Below are 18741 nucleotides of genomic sequence, written 5' to 3'. Positions count from 1 at the left end.
AATGCAGATAAATACAGAATAAGACCTTCTATATAAAATAGAAGGTAGTCTTCCTCCATCAGGCTTTGTTAGAATTTTAATTTTAAAATACTTTCACATACCGTATATGTCACTTCTTGTAAGGTCCAGTTCCATTTTAGTTTAAGTGACATTTAATCATTGTATCATTGAATCGAATTCATCAGTACTATCTGGAAAGCACTATCTGTCTTTTCCAATATAAAACTACCTCCTTTAATGTTCTCTTATATTATTTAATTTAACCCACTACAGACATCTGTCTGTTATTTCCTCAAAAATGTACTGCAGGTCGCTTACACCAAGGCAAGTGAGTAAAAAAATTAAACTCATAATACTGGAGACAGTCAGATGCTTTCTTTTTTGTTTTTATTTTTTTTCTCTCTCTTAAACAATCATAAAATAATTCCCAGCAAGCCTGCTGAAGAGAAGGAATTAGATAAATGGCCAGAGTTCAGTAAAAACAGCTCTGAAATGTAGTGGGGCTGTGTTATTACACAGTGCTCCTGCCTACAGCCAGCATATTTTCTCTTTATTGTAAGGCAGAGTTCAGGCTGCATATATTTCCTATTGAGCCAGACACTGCTCCTCTTCCATTTAACTCTTCTTTATATGACAGCATTTTACCTGCTAGTAGGTTTATTATTGAGACATCTTCCCCATGACTTGAAGGATTTTATTTGAGGTTTTTAAAGGCTGTTCCAATTTTTATCTTCTTTGCTTGCAGTGATGGAGATCAAATCTAGGTGAAATTACCCCTATGTTGTATAGAGTTGCATCACCTCTTGTGACTCCATAGATCCAGTTGCGTTACCTATGCATCTTAGATGTGCCTGCCATATCTACCAGCATAGTATCTGCAATAGGATGGATTTGCAGGGCAGTCATGTCTCAGCCATCCAGTCTTCATCCACAATGAGGGAATCCTAAGCTAGCAAAGTCTAAAAGTACATTAAAACCCCATACCGTTTCAGGGTTTTACAATGAGTGGTCAGCGGAGAATCTAAAAGGGGATAATGATAGCATTAAACTAAACAGCACATGGGTGCAGCCTGGAGCCCAGGCTCCCAGTCGTCACCAGCGTAGCCCTGGCGCAGCTCTGGCCCATGCCACCTTGCACGCTCCTACCCAGTGGGCTGCAAGCTGGAGGAGAGCAGCCCCGGGGCTGCCCCCACTTGGTGGACAGCCACAGGTTTCGGTGGAGAAACAAGCTCAGACACAGGCATATGAGCCCGCCAACCCTCAGCAAGCCAAGAAAATAGTCCCTCACCCATTTTATTTACTGGTATGTACATCACCTTAACAACTAAATCAATTTTCTGCAAAGATCCAGCAAAGCCTCTAAGCAATTGCTTCATCCAGAAGAGTTCCTAGTCACAGCTTCTGGTGGGACTTTTTTTCACATGCTTTACTGACCTAAAGGCTTTGTTAGATTGAGACCTAAACAAATATTGCGATCAAAAGTGGGGATAACCTTTCTATGCTGAAATAACCACCATGGTTTCTTCAAAAAATCAGGTTTTTATTTTTTAACCCAAGATAAAAAGTTTTTCTTATATTCCTTCCCCCCATTCCTGGTATTTTCTTACACGTTTTACCAAAGCAGGCTTCTCCTCTGCTCAGACTAGCTTTTCAGAAACTTCCATTTGTCATTTTTCTTTTCAGATCAAAGTTGTAGCTTTATCAAAGCTCAAAGGGTCTAGTCAAGATGTACTAACCTCAGGTGTAACCCAGCCTAAATGTACAGTTCCATGTTAAGGCTGAAAATGTTCTTTATTGCATGAGATGTAGAAAGTTTAAACATGAGCATTCACAGTCTGAGCAATTAAAACAGCAAACAGATGTCCATGTTGTGAGGACAACACAACTAAAGCTAAGGAACCACCTGGTTCATTTATCACAAGTTATCAGTTTGGGATTCCTCCACCTTGAGACTGCCTAAGTTTTAGCTCGTTTCTGAGCCTGTCTTCTAAAATGGGGATTCATTTTCTGTTCCTCAAGCTCAACTAAAGAATCTCAGACAGTATGAGCCATAATTGCCATTAGCATTACAGTAAGTCTGGGATAAATGTTAATTTAAAAGTGCATATGAATGGCTTTAACAATATACTTTATTCGCCTAGCTTAGCCTTCCCCTGACCTGTGTGGCTCAAACCAGTGATATTTTACACCCTCCACCCCACCTGGCCCTCTACCCCATCCCTCTCGCTGGTGCTGTTCCCCTTCACCCCCCCACTCACTCCGGGAGGCTCCACGTGTCGCAGTTTGTTTCCCAGCTGTGCTGCTGCACCCTCTGGGAACCCTTTCTTCTGCCTGACCCCCTCCATACCACCAAGTCCTCTTTAAACTGTCACCTTAAATCTTTCCTGTTCACTTTAGCTTCTGATTAATGTTAAGCACCATTTCTGTTCTTTGTATTTCCTCATCATTTGCAGCTAGTCCGCGAGAATACTTTTCTGGCACTTTTGCTGCTTTTAAATTCCAACTTTTTCTTCCTTCATCTGCGTGTCTGTCTTTGTACATTATTTTCCTTGTCTAGCAACACAAGTGCCTTTGTTACCCACTCATTTCTCATCTCTGTCCTACCAATTTCTGTAAAGTATTTTCACATATCACGTACAAGGGATCTGAAGTAGAAATTGTGTTCTACATGGAAGGCATTTTCTAAGTGCTACACTGGTTGCTTCCTGTATTTGATGTTATTTTCTAGCCTTGGGAAACTATATAAACAGGAAAAAGCATATCAAGTGGGAAAAAAGAAAGAAAAAAAAAAAAGCTTTTTGAGCAGAAGTGGTGGAGCGCAGTAAAGAGCAAGGCAGAGAAAGTTTGTCACCTCAGTAATTGCCATTTCTGGACAGGCTCTGCATGGGGCAAGTTGCTGCTGGGAAGCTTTGACCCAAGTCCTGTTCCTGTTGCTCCAGTTCTCTATAGCAGCATCAGCCATAACTGGATGTCATTGTGCTAGACAAGTGACACAAAGCAAAAGATTCAGGAAGCAGAGAATTATTCCCTTGTTAATTCTCTGTACTCAAAATTATGACTGTGGTAAAAATCCAAACAAAAGGTAAACACCTCAAATAAACCTTCCAAGAACCCCGGGTTGTCTTCCTGAAGATGCAATGAGAAACTGTGCATCCAGTTCGCACACCCAGCTCTGCTGATCTGCTTGCAGGAAAGATCAGATGCACTGGTAATTATACAAATATATCAGGAGTGTTACCAGCACATGTCTTTCCACATAGCTTTAAACTATCTGCCCTCTGGACCAAAAAGAAAAATCCCCAAAGATTGTGATGATGGCATATCCTTTTAATAGTATATATTTCTCTGAAATCCCACTGACTGTTGACTAAACATTAATTCATTGACATAAACTGACTTTATCTGCAATGAGTATAGAAATATATCAGTGAAACTATGACTCCTCATATCTGGGGTTTCAGTGAAAAATTAATGAATTTGAGAAGCAGAGAGCTTGATGGCATGAGACCTCCTTTTACGTTCATTCTCTGTGGCTTGGACTCTGTGTTAATCCTCAAAAATCACTTCTCAGAAGTCTGCAAAGGTGTTTATATAAATTTAAGTTATTTCCTTGAACAAATGAGCAACTTCAGGAACTCTATAATCATTGCTGGTCCTCGTCATGGTACGAAACAGGAAATTGGAGCACCCTCTGCCTTCAAAAGCTGAAGTGAAGAGTTACACAGGGAACATACATTATTCATAGAACATAAAATACACATTACCAGTACAAGAGAAAGCTATTTTCTTTGGCACAGTAAAATAAGGCAGCCTGAAAAACATGCAGCGGTATGCCGCTTGGGTAGAGCCCTGAGTTAAAGAGTATTCCCTGCCCGTCCAGGGCCCACGTTTCACACGTCTGCTGCTGGAATGAACAGGGATTTGTTTTCAGTAAAGACTTCGGGTTCATCCACCATAGTACAATTTGCTTAATTTTGTATTAATGTACTGTAATTACAGAAGTGAAAGAGATGGCAGTGGTATACCATAAACCTTTTGTTGGTGTAAATTTGTACTGGAAAACTGCAGTGTGAAAAAGTAAAAAGTCCTTTGAAAATAAAACCTAAGAAAAATAAAATGTTAGGTGAGGGCAAAGCTTTCAAACAACAGAATCAAGTTACATTTTAAATCAGAACTATTACTTAAGCATTCACATGTAGGTAGAAAAGTTTAAATTAAGATCTCCTTATGTGCATATGTACTTCAGTATATCTTGGATTTTTTACTTATATCTATCTGATGATCCCAATGCTGTATGTCTAGGATATTGAAATAAGCCAATGAAATAAGTTGGGATTCATCTGAACTAATTTCATTAAAAGTTAGGCATCTAGTTGAAATTAATCCTTTAGTTTCCTTCTGTAGTCAAGGGGGAAAGAGAGGCATTGCCAGAGAATGGTTCATCTCTCCCATATTATATACGCTGTCCCAGGAAGGGATGAGAAGCTATTTGAATATGCCTCTGCATTTACTCTGGCTGGATTTAGATGTCTAGCTCACATTAAGCACCAAATTTGTACAGACTGAAGCTGAATGAGTTGAATCCCTCCCAAAGGCATGAGACTGTGAAATAAAAGGTTAGGTAAGGTCCAGTCTAGTTTCTCTGCTCTTTGCTCGGTGAAGGTAGGCAAATAATCTCATATAGTCATGTTTATTTTCCTCCTTCCCTTCTTCATTTATCTAAACAGTAATCACCTGATACAACAGGGTCCCTTTGCTCCTCTCTGTGTTGTCTGGACACCATTGAAATAACAGTAATGTCTGGATAAAGCTGGACATCAAGAATACATATGCAGTGTTTTACTTATGGTGGTGACTTGCAACATATGCACTTGCCACACCAGTTTCTGTTTCTTCATTATGGTGCAGCTTTTTATGATCAAATGTAATATCTAAATATGTCTGTGCAACTCATGAGGAAAGTCAGAAGGAGCTGCACATATCTTACCCAGACAGAAACTACGTGTTAAAGCCTTGATATTTTGTCATAGGTCATAAATATTAAAAAAAAACAAAAAAACAAAACCAAAAAACAACAACCCCCCCCCCCCCCAAAAAAAACCCAGAAAAATATGGCAATAGGCTTGCACAGCCTCATACTAGTATTTTCAGCACTACTTTTATGCCAAGTCCTCTCCTGAGCAACAACAGTTAATGGAAGTCCTGTGTCTCTGTTAGTGGAATTATATGAATAATGCAACATGATATTAATTTGCTTTTTTCATCCCACCATTCTTCCACTAAGCCAGCTGCCAGCTTTAACTGTCATTTCCAAGGACCTAAAGATCAGGTGGGATTATATACTCTGGCTTTTCTGATTAATAACGGTGTGAATCAATAAGGGGTAAGCCATTTAGCATAATATACCTATGAAATACTAAGTTCCCAAGTTTATAACAGCTCAATTTTTAGTTCCTATTCTTATGCATCCTGATATAGATGTGCCTGTTAAAGTGGAATAAACTGTCATGGCTAGGGAATAGATAGGTTTCTTGTATTACGCTGAATATTTTCTTCTTGCTTTGACAAAATACATATATCCTTCAGGAAATGGAAGCTTTTAGATGTGTTATTTACAAGCTTTTTATTTTGCAAGTATGCTGGCAGATTTTTGAATGAAGTTATGAAGAGAGGAATTCATTAACATAGAATTAGGTGCTACACTTTTTTTTTTTCCAGTCAGTGCAATTTCTTTGGATCTTTTCAATGCTGTTTTTTACCTCTTGAGCTTCATAATTTAAGATTAAAAAGAAATCAGAAAGCAGCAACTTTAAAACTGGAAGCACTTCACAGCTCAGCTGGTATTTGGGGAGTGGAAATCTGTTTTATTTTATTTATCTGACTCCCATCCTAGCTCTGTTCTCTTATCTAAGCAGCTAAGAAGTGGGAAACTAAAGAAGAGTAAAACAGATCCACTGAAAGGACTTGAAGCAGTTATAGGGAGCTAGATATCCTGAATAAATACTGTGATGACTAACATACCAGTTACCCCTTCCTGCATCCAAGCTGTCCGGTTTGGAGGTGGCAGTGACGTCTCTCCGAGCCTGCGCGGCAAACGTGCTTGAGGTTACTGCTGCAGAGGCAGACACGGTAAGCAAAATCCCTGCTGCCGCAGCCCTCATCAAAGTCTGAGATTGATACTTCTTCCCAGAGTTTATGTGATGCCTAAAGGCAAGATTGCTGCAAGAAAGGCAGGTGCGTTTGGCGAGACCAAGGGCTGGTCAGTTCTGCCATGATTTTCTCTCTTTCCATCTCTTTCTTCCTCTTCTTGCTACTTCACCGCTCAACATCTTTGTTCTCTGGGGCTCAGAGATTTAATGCACCGTCACTAACAGCGATCCAGCCCTCAGATTTCAAAAGTTACACTACAATTCTACAACTGTATTTATGAAATGGGCAGGAAAAAAAAAAAAAAAAAAAAAGCAAAGGTTACTAACTAGAGATCTCGTTAGAAATATTGTTCCTAATTGGAGACCAGCATTAATGAACTAACTGGGACAAAGCAAAAAAAAAAAGGCAGTATTTGGAAGAGCCAGCTCAGTAATGAACTGTCAGGGCCTACTCTCTTCTCACCTAATTGAAATCTTGCTGCTTCTGCTGCCTTTTTTATTGAGTTGCCTTTGGCTTTCAAAATACTTCCCACAGACAGACTGACATGTGGATTTTATATTAACTTCTGGATTTGCTGCACTTCACTTTTATAGCATTGTTTAGGTGTTGAGTGGTTTTTTCTATTTTTTTCCTAAATAAAAGAAAGAACATTTTGACCTTATTAATAACAGTGAAAACTCACAATTTTTCAAGTCATTTTCAGGCCCACACAGCTTGGCCCACACAAACCTATTCACATACAAGCACAGGCTACACATAATCAGGGATCTGGTTGTTTTTTCTATCCAGAACGGTGGTTACACTAGCTGATGACATTAAGAGATGGATTAGCTTATTTTGCCTCTCATTTTCAAGTATTTTTCATGTTTATCTCCTTACTTGTTTTTAAGTTTCTAAGTGGCAATTGAAGGATTGCTGTTCTGTGTCTATACAAGTAAAGTTTTGGTACCGAGAGGAGGAACTGAAAAGACAGAGTCACCTAAAGACCTTATACTAAATTCTATACTAGCATTTGTGTTTCGTGGATAAAAAATATAATTAGTTCTCTCATGAGAAATAAAAAAGAAATTTGGTTGCCCTGCCACAGGTGTGACCTTAGGATGGTTCCTGGTGAGAGAAAATGCTTCTTCTGGCTTTTTCAGTCCCCAGATTCATTCTGCAAAGCATTTGCTCTAAACCAACATGAACCATGTTTTCACCTCCTAAGGTACCCAAATCACTTTATATCGTCGGGCCGGTTCTCCGGGGAAGAGCCATTGCCTTTGTATAGGGCTGCAGCCTCTTCTGCAGGTCCCCCCTCCCCCTTTGCTGCAGCTGCCCTTTGGGCCCAAGGGAGAAGTCTTCTACAAAGAGGGAAGATTTGGAGCTTCCTTGGCTTTTGTAAAGAAGTTTTACCATAGGTTTCAGTAGGACTGAGGTTTCCTTGCTTGCTCCATGCTTGCTATTTCCTACACGTAGGCTGCTCTGTCTTCGCCCCCATATGCTGGGATCAAGGTTTCTCCATCATCAGATTAGCAAACTGCTGGTGTGAGCCACCAGGCTGATGTTTCCTTCCTGCGCAAAACCTGGGATGAGGAAGAGGAGGAGAAGTGGCACTGGCCGGAGTCTCAGCCCAGGGTGGGATCCAGAGAGTCCAAGGGCATGAACTGTCCTAAGCTTAATATTTCTATTCTATTCTAAGATCACTATTACTGAAACTAAAGGCCTTTCTACAAATATGGATATCACACTTGCATTGGAATGCAACAATTAAATGGATTCGCGGGGGAGAGATAATTTACCCAAAATAATACATATCAGAGAAATGTCCGCCACATACAGAGTAAATAACAACAGCATAAGCAGCTCAGATTCCTTCCTGGAACTGCCTAAATGAAACTGTCTGAATTAATCCAAGATAGAATCTGCCCTGTATTAATCACCATTATATCTGATCCTCTTTCTTAAGCCTTGGTGTTCATTATATTGCACAATAAGATTTTCTGTGTATTTTGTACTTACTTATCACCACTTAACTACAAGTCTGAGAATTACTAAGACCGCAGGTTTATCATAGTTTAGTGCCAATTCTGCTTGTATCATAATTATTTTTTATGTTTCATTAAGTTTTTATGTGATTTTAGATATTCTCACAAATCGCTTACTTCATATATGTTAATTTGTTTTATTTGCATTTCTTTGTGATCCCTATACAGCTAACTGCCAATTACTATAGAATCAGATATTAATTCCATCATAAACTATGATATTTATTGCATATAGTTTAGAATAAATAATAGATTCTGCACATTTAAATGACTAATTTGTCCTTCTGTAATATTGTCCACGGACACATCACAAAATGCTCTAAACATCCTGATGTAAGTAATTATTAGCTGTCCCCATGTGAACACATAAACAAAGAGGCTCAGAGAGATATAGTGACTTGCTTATAGATACTAATTTTAATGACCTAATTCAAAGCCCTACTGAGTTTACCCATTGCCTCCAATAGGATTTGAATCAGTCCCTGAAAGTCAGCAGGAAGCAGAAAGCAGTCTCCTGTATCCTGTATCTCTGGTAGGGCCAGGTCTTCTAATTAACAATCCTGAAAATGATTCATCAAAACAAGAAGAATTTAATTTTATTTGTTGTAGCAAGAAGTAGGCTATTAACTTCCAAGGTCACTTTGGTGTCCCAAAGGATCATTAGCTGCCAAGGTCATGAAAAGAGATCACACTTGTAAATTCTGACTGGTCAGTTTTGCTGCTGAAATTCTGTGTCATTTACTGTCCGGTAGCTCATAAATTCTTTCTATCACCAGTTACTGTCAATGAGTACTTTCTTCTAGGCAGAAACTGTCTCTTGGAGACTGAAAAACAGTTTCATGTTCCGTCATCCACTTCATCTGGGTGGTTTCATATCTGCAGCATAAGATGTACTACCTGTATATAGCAGATGAAGTGCAGATGTACCATAAAACAACCCTCATTTATCTTTACTTGCTAATGATCAATGTTAGCTGAAAATTGATGGATTTGAAACCAAAGCTCCATCCCTCAGGTCATCAACAATGATATAACTAATGGCATTTGGTGACCCTTTAACATTTTTAAATGAACTACATCAGGCTGAACCCATGTCAGAGTGATCATTTGGTAGCAAAAGGGCACCGAGGGGCAATAGGTTCTTGCTGAGAGGAAAATAAGTCAGGGAACTTAACCAATCCCTTAGGATTCTCAAGCAGAAAGGAGAATTCCCCATTTGAACAACAGGTATTACACAGGGGACAGAAAAGGACATTTTCAGGTCTTCATAAAAAAGCATAGGTCGAACACCATAGCAGAGCCCGTTACAGACTCAGAAGTGCTCCGGCAGACCTGGGACAGCCGAGCATCTTCCTTCAGGAGCCACAGGAAAGCTTTGGTAATGCAGTGCCTTTCTGCAAAGCCTACAGTTCCCTGCACAGAAAGGCAAGATTGTTTTGTGAATACTGTCAAGAATTTTGACAATATTAACATTTACTATGTTTGGGATGTGCAGATCTTTCTCAGTTCTTTTTTTAGTGCAGAAGCAGTGTCAAAGATAGATATATCTCTCTCCAGCATGCCCACCCAAGGATTATGATAGAAAAAATTTTTTGAGAGATTTAGCTCAAACTGTCATCTCCACTTTATTTTTTCAGAAGCAAGTATGCAGCTGCATTTCAATCCAATCACAGTAAACATTATTCCACAAACAACATGATCTCTACTCTCTTTACAGTGTCTAACTACTGAATAGCAATCCTAAATCCATCAGTAAGTATGTGTCGCCTTCCCTAAATAGGCTTTCTGCAAAATCCTAGAAATGTAATAAGCCCTCAGCAACTGAATTACTTTATTGCCTACTACTTCACATGGCATTGAAAATTATTTAAGACAGAGGATAACACTGAAACTGAGAAGAGCACAGGAATATAAGAACTTCTGTGGCAACACGGACTGCTGTAGACCTGCTCCAGATCTGTCGTATCATTGTAGAGAAGTTACTTCACCCCTTTTTCTATTTATCACACATTGCCTGCTTTACCTGTCAGCCCTTGTTCATCTTCTAGGCAAAGAATGGCTCCTGCCACATAAATGTGCAGGCAGAGCCCGGCACAAAGGGCCCCTGGCTGACACTAAAGAAACATACTTTTTTATGACTGATCCTCTGTCCAATTTTGATATACAGGCTGCAGTTAACTGCACACCGTGTCAATGTTTTGAGGAGCAAAGTCCAAGATGATCAGCAGTGAACACAATTTGGGCAATTTAACAGTTTAATAACTGCTTGTTGTCACCTTCCAGCCTGTCCTTTGAGGCAGAGTTACTGAAGCAGGAGCATACGCATGTATTTCAGCACAAAGCGTGCCAAGGCTGAGACTAAGCACACTTTCACCTGTAGTTAATTTAAGCTGCTGGAGTTTGCACTGAGGCAGCAGAGACTGAAACATCCATCCTGTTCTGCTGTGTGTGCCTGTTGCTCTGAGATACGCTGGCTACACTGCAGCACTCTTGAAGTCTTACGGAGATGAGCCAGGGGCTCCTGAGATAATAGGAGCCAACAGGCACCAGTGAAATACTTCAAAGGAATTAAGGGGTGTTCCTCTAAGAAAGCCCAGCTGAAGTGCCTCTACACTAATGCATGCATCATAGGCAACAAACAGGAGGAGTTGGAAGCCACCGTGCTGCTAGAAAGCTACAACCTAGTTGCCATTACTGAAACTCGGTGGGATGAATCTCATGACTGGAGTGCGGCTATCGATGGCTACGGGCTGTTCAGAAGGGACAGGGGAGGAAGGAGGGGCAGAGGCATTGCCCTCTACATCAAGAGATGGATCGAGTGTGAAGAGCTCTCTCTGAAGAATAGCCACGAGCAGGTTGAAAGCTTATGGGTAAGAACTAGAGACCGAGGCAACAAAGGGAATCTTGTGGTTGGTGTCTACTATAGGCCGGCTGATCAAGGGGAGCCTACTGATGAAGCCTTCTTACTCCAGCTACAAGAGGCATCGTGCTCTCAGGCTCTCGTCCTGCTGGGGGACTTCAACCTCCCCGACAGCTGCTGGAAAAGTAGCACAGCGAGCTGTAGGCAATCCAGGAAACTCCTGGAGTGCACTGAGGATAACTTCTTAAGCCAGGTAATAGACAGCCCTCCCAGAGGGGATGAGATACTGGACCTGATGGTCATCAATGCAAGTGAGCTAATAGGTGACGTCAAGACTGGAGGCAGCCTGGGCTGCAGTGACCATGCACTGGTGGAGTTCGCAGTCCTGAGGGATATGGGTCAGGCAAAGAGTAAAGTCAGGACCCTGAATTTTAGGAAAGCAAAATTCCAGCTGTTCAAGAAGTTAGTCAATAGGACCCCCTGGGAGCAGAACAGAGCTGCCAGACCTTTAAGGACGCTTTCCATAGACCACAAAAGCTCTCGATCCCCAGGTGTAAGAAATCAGGAAAGGAAGGCAAGAGACCAGCATGGATGAGTCGAGACCTGCTGGTCAAACTAAAGGGCAAGAAGGAAATGCACAAGCAGTGGTATCTTGGGAAGAGTATAGGAATGCCGCCTGATTGTGTAAGGATGGGGTCAGGAAGGCCAAGGTATGGCTGGAGCTGAACTTGTCAAGGGACACAAAGAATAATATGAAGGGCTTCTACAGGTATGTCAGCCAGAAAAGGAAGGTCAAAGAAAGCAAACCCCCACACACAATGAGCAAGACTGGCAAACTGGTAACAACAGACGAGGAGAAGGCTGAGGTACTTGACAACTTTTTTGCCTCAGTCTTCACTGGCAACCTCTCTTCCTACACCTCTTGAGTGGATAGACTGCAAGACAGGGACTGGGGGAGCAAAGGCCCTCCCACTGTAAGAGAAGATCAGGTTCGTGACCACCTGAGGAACCTGAACATACATAAGTCTATAGGACCTGACAAGATGCATCCCAGAGTCTTGAAGGAATTGGCTGATGTAGTTGCCAAGCCACTCTCCATGGTATTTGAAAACTCATGGCAGTCAGATGAAGTCCCTGGTGACTGAAAAAAGAGAAACATTGCACCCATTTTTAAAAGGGTAGAAAGGAGGACCCTGGGAGCTACCGACCTGTCAGTCTCACCTCTGTGCCTGGGAAGATCAGGGAACGGATCCTCCTAGAAGCTCTGCTAAGGCACATGGAGGACAGGGAGGTGATCTGAGACAGCCAGCATGGCTTCACCAAGGGCAGGTCCTACCTGACCAACCTAGTGACCTTCTATGATGGAGTGACTGCATCAGTGGACAAGGGAAGAGCCACAGATGTCACCTATCTGGACTCTGTAAGGCCTGATACGTCCCCCACAACATCCTTTTCTCTAAATTGGAGAGATATGGATTTGCTGGATGGACTGTTTGGTGGATGAGGAATTGGTTGGTTGGTCACATCCAGAGGGTAGTGGTCAATGGCTCAGTGTCCAGATGGAGTTCAGTGACAAGTGGTGTCTCTCAGGGATCTGTGTTGCAACCAGTAGTGTTTAATATCTTCATCAATAACACAGACAGTGAGATCAAGTGCACCCTCAACAAGTTTGCAGATGACACCAAAGCTGAGTGGTGTGAATGAACTGAGGGATCACATGTGGATGCCATCCACAGGGCGGTGGAAAAGCACCAGAAGTGGGCCCAGGTGAACCTCATGAGGTTCAACAAGGCCAAGTGCAAGGTCCTGCACCTGGGTCAGGACAACTCCCATGGCACACTACTGTCAGCAGTTTCCGTCACTATCACACTCACTGTGCATGTGTCACCCTGAAATATATGCAGCAGTACCTCTGTTCAGGAATTGCAAAGGGAAGCTAAGGCAGTCAATAAGTCCACCACACATTGCAGGGTTGTTCCAAGCTGCTTCGGGGCTCTCCTCAACATACTCCATTGCACATTGTTCTCCACACATCTCCAAAAAGCTTTGTTTTATCTCACAAGCAGGGAGTTTTTCCACTTTTCTACCTGTAGCCTGCCTGACTTCCTCAATAGAGTTGGTATTGGCGCAGTTTTTGCATGTTTCTTATCTAGGTGCAGGCCGCATTGCCAGACCGTGTTTCTGGACATGCACTTCAGTTTGTTCTCACAACAGATTAAGTGATTACTTTGGAGTATGTCACAGGCCATGTGGTCATGGCTGAGCTAGTGTCTTCCTCATACAGTAAGAGTATGCATATGAGAACACTGGTTGCAATTACTGCAAGGCACCAACCAAGACTTTTTAACAAAATCTGTACTGGATTTGCATGGCCAGGTTTTGGTAGTGGGGGGCTACAAGGGTGGCTTCTGTGAGAAGCTGCTGGAAGCTTCCCCCATGTCCAATACAGCCAATGCCAGCCGGCTCCAAGACGGACCTGCCACTGGCCAAGGCGAAGCCCATCGGCAATGGTAGTAGTGCCTGTGGTAGAACATAGTTAAGAAGGAAAAAGAAGTTGCAGGGCACATAGAAATGGCAGCCAGAGAGCAGAGTGAGAACATGTAAGAGAAACAACCCTGCGGACACCGAGGTCAGTGCAGAAGGAGGGGAGGAGATGCTCCAGGCGCCGGAGCAGAGATTCCCCTGCAGCCCGTGGGGAAGACCATGGTGAGGCAGGCTGTCCCCCTGCAGCCCAGGGAGGTCCACGGGGGAGCAGATCTCCACCTGCAGCCCGGGGAGGACCCCACGCCGGAGCAGGGGGATGCCCGAAGGAGGCTGGGACCCCGTGGGAAGCCCGCGCTGGAGCAGGCTCCTGGCAGGACCTGTGGCCCCGTGGAGGGAGGAGCCCACGCTGGAGCAGGTTTGCTGGCAGGACTTGTGACCCCACAGGGGACCCACGCTGGAGCAGTCTGTGCCTGAAGGACTGCAGCCCGGGGAAGGGACCCACGCTGGAGCAGGTTGTAAGGAACTGCAGCCCATGGGAAGGACTCACGTGGGAGAAGTTTGTGAAGGACGCTGGAGCAGGGGAAGAGTGTGAGGAATCCTCCCCCTGAGGAGGAAGGAGCGGCAGAGACATGTGTGATGAACTGACCCCAACCCCCATTCCCCATCCCCCTGCACCACTGGAGGTGAGGAGGTAGAGAAATTGGGAGTGGAGTTGAGCCCAGGAAGGAGGGAGGGGTGGGGGGAAGATGTTTTAAGATTTGAGTTTACTTCTCATTACCCTACTCTGATTTGATTGGTAATAAATTAAATTAATTTCCCTTAGTTGAGTCTGTTTTGCCCGTGATGATAATTGCCAAGTGATTTCTCTGTCCTTATCTCAACCCATGACCTTTTGTTATATTTTGTGTCCCCTGTCCAGCTGAGGGAGGGAGTGATAGAATGGCTTTGGTGGGCACCTGGCATCCAGCCAGGGTCAACCCACCACAAAGTGTTTCCATTTTTATCCATACACCTTTTCTTGTTTGAATTTTTTTCCGTGTCATTTTCATCCACTTTTGTTAAAACTATCTGCTTCCAGGAGAAAATAACCCAACTGGATGTCAAAAAACCATTTTTGACAGAAAATTTTTGGTGAGTTACAGTAGCTAATTAACATTTAGAAAGTATTTGGAAGATGGAAAGGATCACAGCAATGCTAAGTACGGTAGCAGTTATCCTCTTCTAGTCAGTAACAATTATTATGTATCAGCATTTTTAAATGACATATCATTCCCACACTTCTCCCATTGACAGATAGAGACATACATATTGACAGTAGCATAAATAACTCATATATCATTCTTCAGTCTTTACATTAGTGGCTCATGAAGAAGAGGGAAATATGCAAAAATTGACTTTTATAGAGCTACAGAGAGAAGTCTACATCAAAGCATAGACATAATTAAAGTGATATTTGAAAAGCTTCAGTCACATACACTTTCTCTCTGTCTCCTTCTCCCTCTGTTGGTTCTCTTTGACACATTTATTTTATTGATCGGATGATTCTGTGATATGCAAAATAGGTGGAAATCTACTGTTCTACACATATTTATATCACATGCGCTCTATGTGTTCCTCAGCTGCTTGGTGGGCCTTCAGAACCTTATTTTCAGCATTTTGATTGTTTGAGAATAATGTCAAGAGTAACCTGTACAGCAATTTCCTTTATGTCAAACCTCTTTTATTCTTAATTAAATGGTGCACTGCAATGTGTTTGGATATATTCACTGACCAGTAGAAAGGAAAAAAAGTGTATTCAGAGAATGGTTTGACCAGAATAGATCCCGTCACTGATAAAGTATTCTTATTTCCTGTAATTTATTGCTGCATGTGACTGTAGCTACAGCATCAAGTGGTGAGCCCTCATTAGGTCCCTTAAGGTCAGTCTAAGCTTGTGCTCAGACAGAGATATCCAATACAGACTGAGATATCCAGGAAAAGCTTAAAGCATTTGGTTCACTTTTCAAAAATCTAAGTTATAGCACATATCACATGGCCCTCCTTGACACTGGCACTGGTAAAGGTGCCCAACTTACCTTCAGCCTACGGTATGCAACTTTTTTGGTCTTAGTCACTTTGATTGTGGTCCATGGCAGTCAAGCTAATTTAATTAACCACTTTCATGGAAAGTGGAGGGATCTCCCCTCCACAACGACCTTCCACAAGCCCTCCTTTTCCTCTTCCTTGCTTGCTGCTGCTCTGTCCTCCTCCCTTCCATCTCTTGCACCACCTTTGGTGCCCAAGAGACATCATCAACTCAACTCACAAAAGCAATCTAGCTCTTCTGACTCTATATGAATGAATTAAATCAATACATCTGTTGCACACCAGAGTTGGCACAATGCAAGTGGTGGGGACACACAGCCAGAAGTAAAGAGGAAAGGTGGAGATAGCAGGATGGAGTGGGAAATCCCCCATTCAGCTGCAGTGACCTTCTAGCCAGGCCCACCACATTTCATACCAATATACCAGGATTCATCTCACTTAACTGCAACCAGATGGAAACAGGATCAGTTTTAGGCTATTTCCTCCCCTCTGTAATCAGAGGAAAGATTACCTGCAGAGCACCTCTGCAGAATGATTCATGTCATCTCATCCCTCTCCACTGACTACGGAGGAGACCTTGATGGCAGACTTAAATTAGACTTCTAAAGAGCAATTTGAGTGTCTAAACAAGTGTGTCTAAGTGCCACATGAGACACCCTTGGGTGGCATCTCCGTCAGCCTCATACAGACATTTTGGATATCCCAGGGCATCCATAATGGTACTGATTCCTAAATGTAGGCACATAGATCACTTTCCCAACGTGTCACTTTTCTAAGTGCAGTTACTTTAAAAATAAAAGGAATGACTCTTCAGTCCCTCTTCCTTTCACACTGGTGTTGTGCTGTGCACCCAGAGAGAATTGAAAATATTAAGAGAAATAAAATCTGAGCACACTTTCCATCTTTGTTCCAGGAGCCTAGTCTAGCAGGATTAGTCAAATAGAGTAGCTGATCAGGACACTGCTTGTTCTTCCTCTCCTGTCTGCAGAAACAAATACTTGGGGCGGGGGGGCATTACATTTCTGAATCCCCATTGAAAGCCAGTCACCCAGACTGAATTCTGCCCACTCCAGAATACCTGCCCATGGAAGTTAAGTCATCGTCATGTTGCTGATTCTTCTCAGTAAACTAAAAAAACTATTTTTATACTTTCCCCAATGGCTCCCATTGCTATGCTATATAAGTTTCTTACAATACATTCAGCCTCTCAGATCTCAGTGTTCAAAATCTCTCAGGGTCTATAGCACTCACATACTTGCACTTCAATTTGTGGCCATTTAACTGCATATACTTTAGAGTGTCTCCATACTCTGCCCAGACTTTCTGACTAGGATAATTAGTCTTTGCAATTATACTTCCCAGAACCATAGCCTCTCTCTGAAGGCAAAACCTCCAGTACCTTAAACCCACATCAATACAATTCCAAACACAATAAGTAAGTCAGGGATATTTTTAGCAAATATGTTCTTGGCCAAAGAGTGCAGTGCCTTCACACCATGACCATAGAGAACTCAGGTCAAAACCACCAAATAGGTTTGAGTAGGGGAAAACAGAACAACAACAAAGGAGGAAAACAATTTGGATAGAGGTGCTTTTACCCCAATGCGCATGATACTTGTTCCAAGCACAGAAGTCCAAGTTCACTTCTTTGGCTAAAGAAGGTTTGAACACTTCTCTCAGGTTACAAAACAGATTCATAAACACTGGTTTCAAGAATACTGCTGAGAGAGTACTTTCAATATCTCCAGCTAATGCGACCTGACTTTAAACAATGTGATCAGATATTAACTGAGGTAGGTATTGATTTTCAACACAACTTATGTCCTAAAAACTACAGCTCTATTATTTGTATCATTCAGGCAAGATCTTCAACCAACTTCCACTGCTTAGGGTATTGTCTTAACACTCAGGCTAGCGAGTAATTCCCTCTGTGGTCCTGTTACTTTCTTTTATCGTAGTGTGTTACTGTAGCACTCAGAATAACTCTTGCCAAACTGGGCAATTTCTAAATATTTTTATCTTTGCAGTATTTCTTGCCTGTAGACACAGCCTGTATAAATATTTCTGATTTGTCCTCTGCAGTCTCCCAAGAGCTTCAGCTAGATTAAATTGGATAGAAACCAACACAAATCTAGATTACAGCTGACAATTGGGAAATCCAGAAGGAATTCTGTCATCTTGCAAATATGTGCAAGTAGGAACTGGTATTCCAGTGGCAACTTTCTTTCATATATATACACATATATAAAATTTCTGGGGTGATGAGATGTTGGGTGACCATTCAGGAAATTTGTGTAACTTTTCAACTGTCTCTGCAGGAACGGCAAACTGAACTTTTAATTCCCAGGCAGATCTCTGTCAGGAAGCTTGGCACTTAAAAAGACACCATGTCCATGAGGTCATGGCATGTATAGCAGAATGATCATAGAATAGTTTAGATCAGAAATGTTTAGGTTGTGTAGTCCAGCCCCTTGCTTGGAGCTGGATCCAGTTTTATCAGGTTTCTCAGGAACTCATCCAGTTGAGCTCTGAGGATCCCCAGGAATGGAGATTTGACAACACCTTTGGGCAACCTCTTCCAATGTATTTCCTTGCATCTAATCAGAATTTCCCATATTCCAAGTTGTGTCTGCTGACCTTTGTCCTAAGCACCTCTGTATCTGTGCACCTCTGAGAAGAGTTTGGCTCCATCTTCTAGACAGCCTCCCATTAGGTAGCTACAGACAGCAACAAGATCTCCCCTTGTCTTGTCTTAAGGCTGAAAAAAAACCAGTTTCCTCAGCATCTCCTTTTACATCCCATGCCCCAGACCCATGACTTTCTTAGTGATCTTCTACTGGACTTGCTCCAGTATGTTCATGTCTTCCTTGTGCTGAGGAGCCCAAATCTGGACGCAGCACTCCAGATGTGGTCTCACCCATGCTGAGAGGAATGGAAGGTTCACTGCCTTTGAGCTCTTGCTAATTTCTCTTGGGCGTATAATACAAAGGTACAGCTTTGACTATGATGTGATCCAGAAAGCATGTAGAATGTTCTTAATGTAACACTAAATGTGAAACCACAGCAGAAATGTTCCAGTCTTATCAAGATGGAAGGTTCTTCTTAATCAGATATAACTTTCCTCTCCCCAAACAG

Source organism: Aquila chrysaetos, chromosome 19, assembly GCF_900496995.4.
Source record: "Aquila chrysaetos chrysaetos chromosome 19, bAquChr1.4, whole genome shotgun sequence".
NCBI lineage: Eukaryota > Metazoa > Chordata > Aves > Accipitriformes > Accipitridae > Aquila > Aquila chrysaetos.
The sequence above is the reverse complement of the archived record's forward strand: the minus strand, read 5'-3'. Positions refer to the sequence as shown.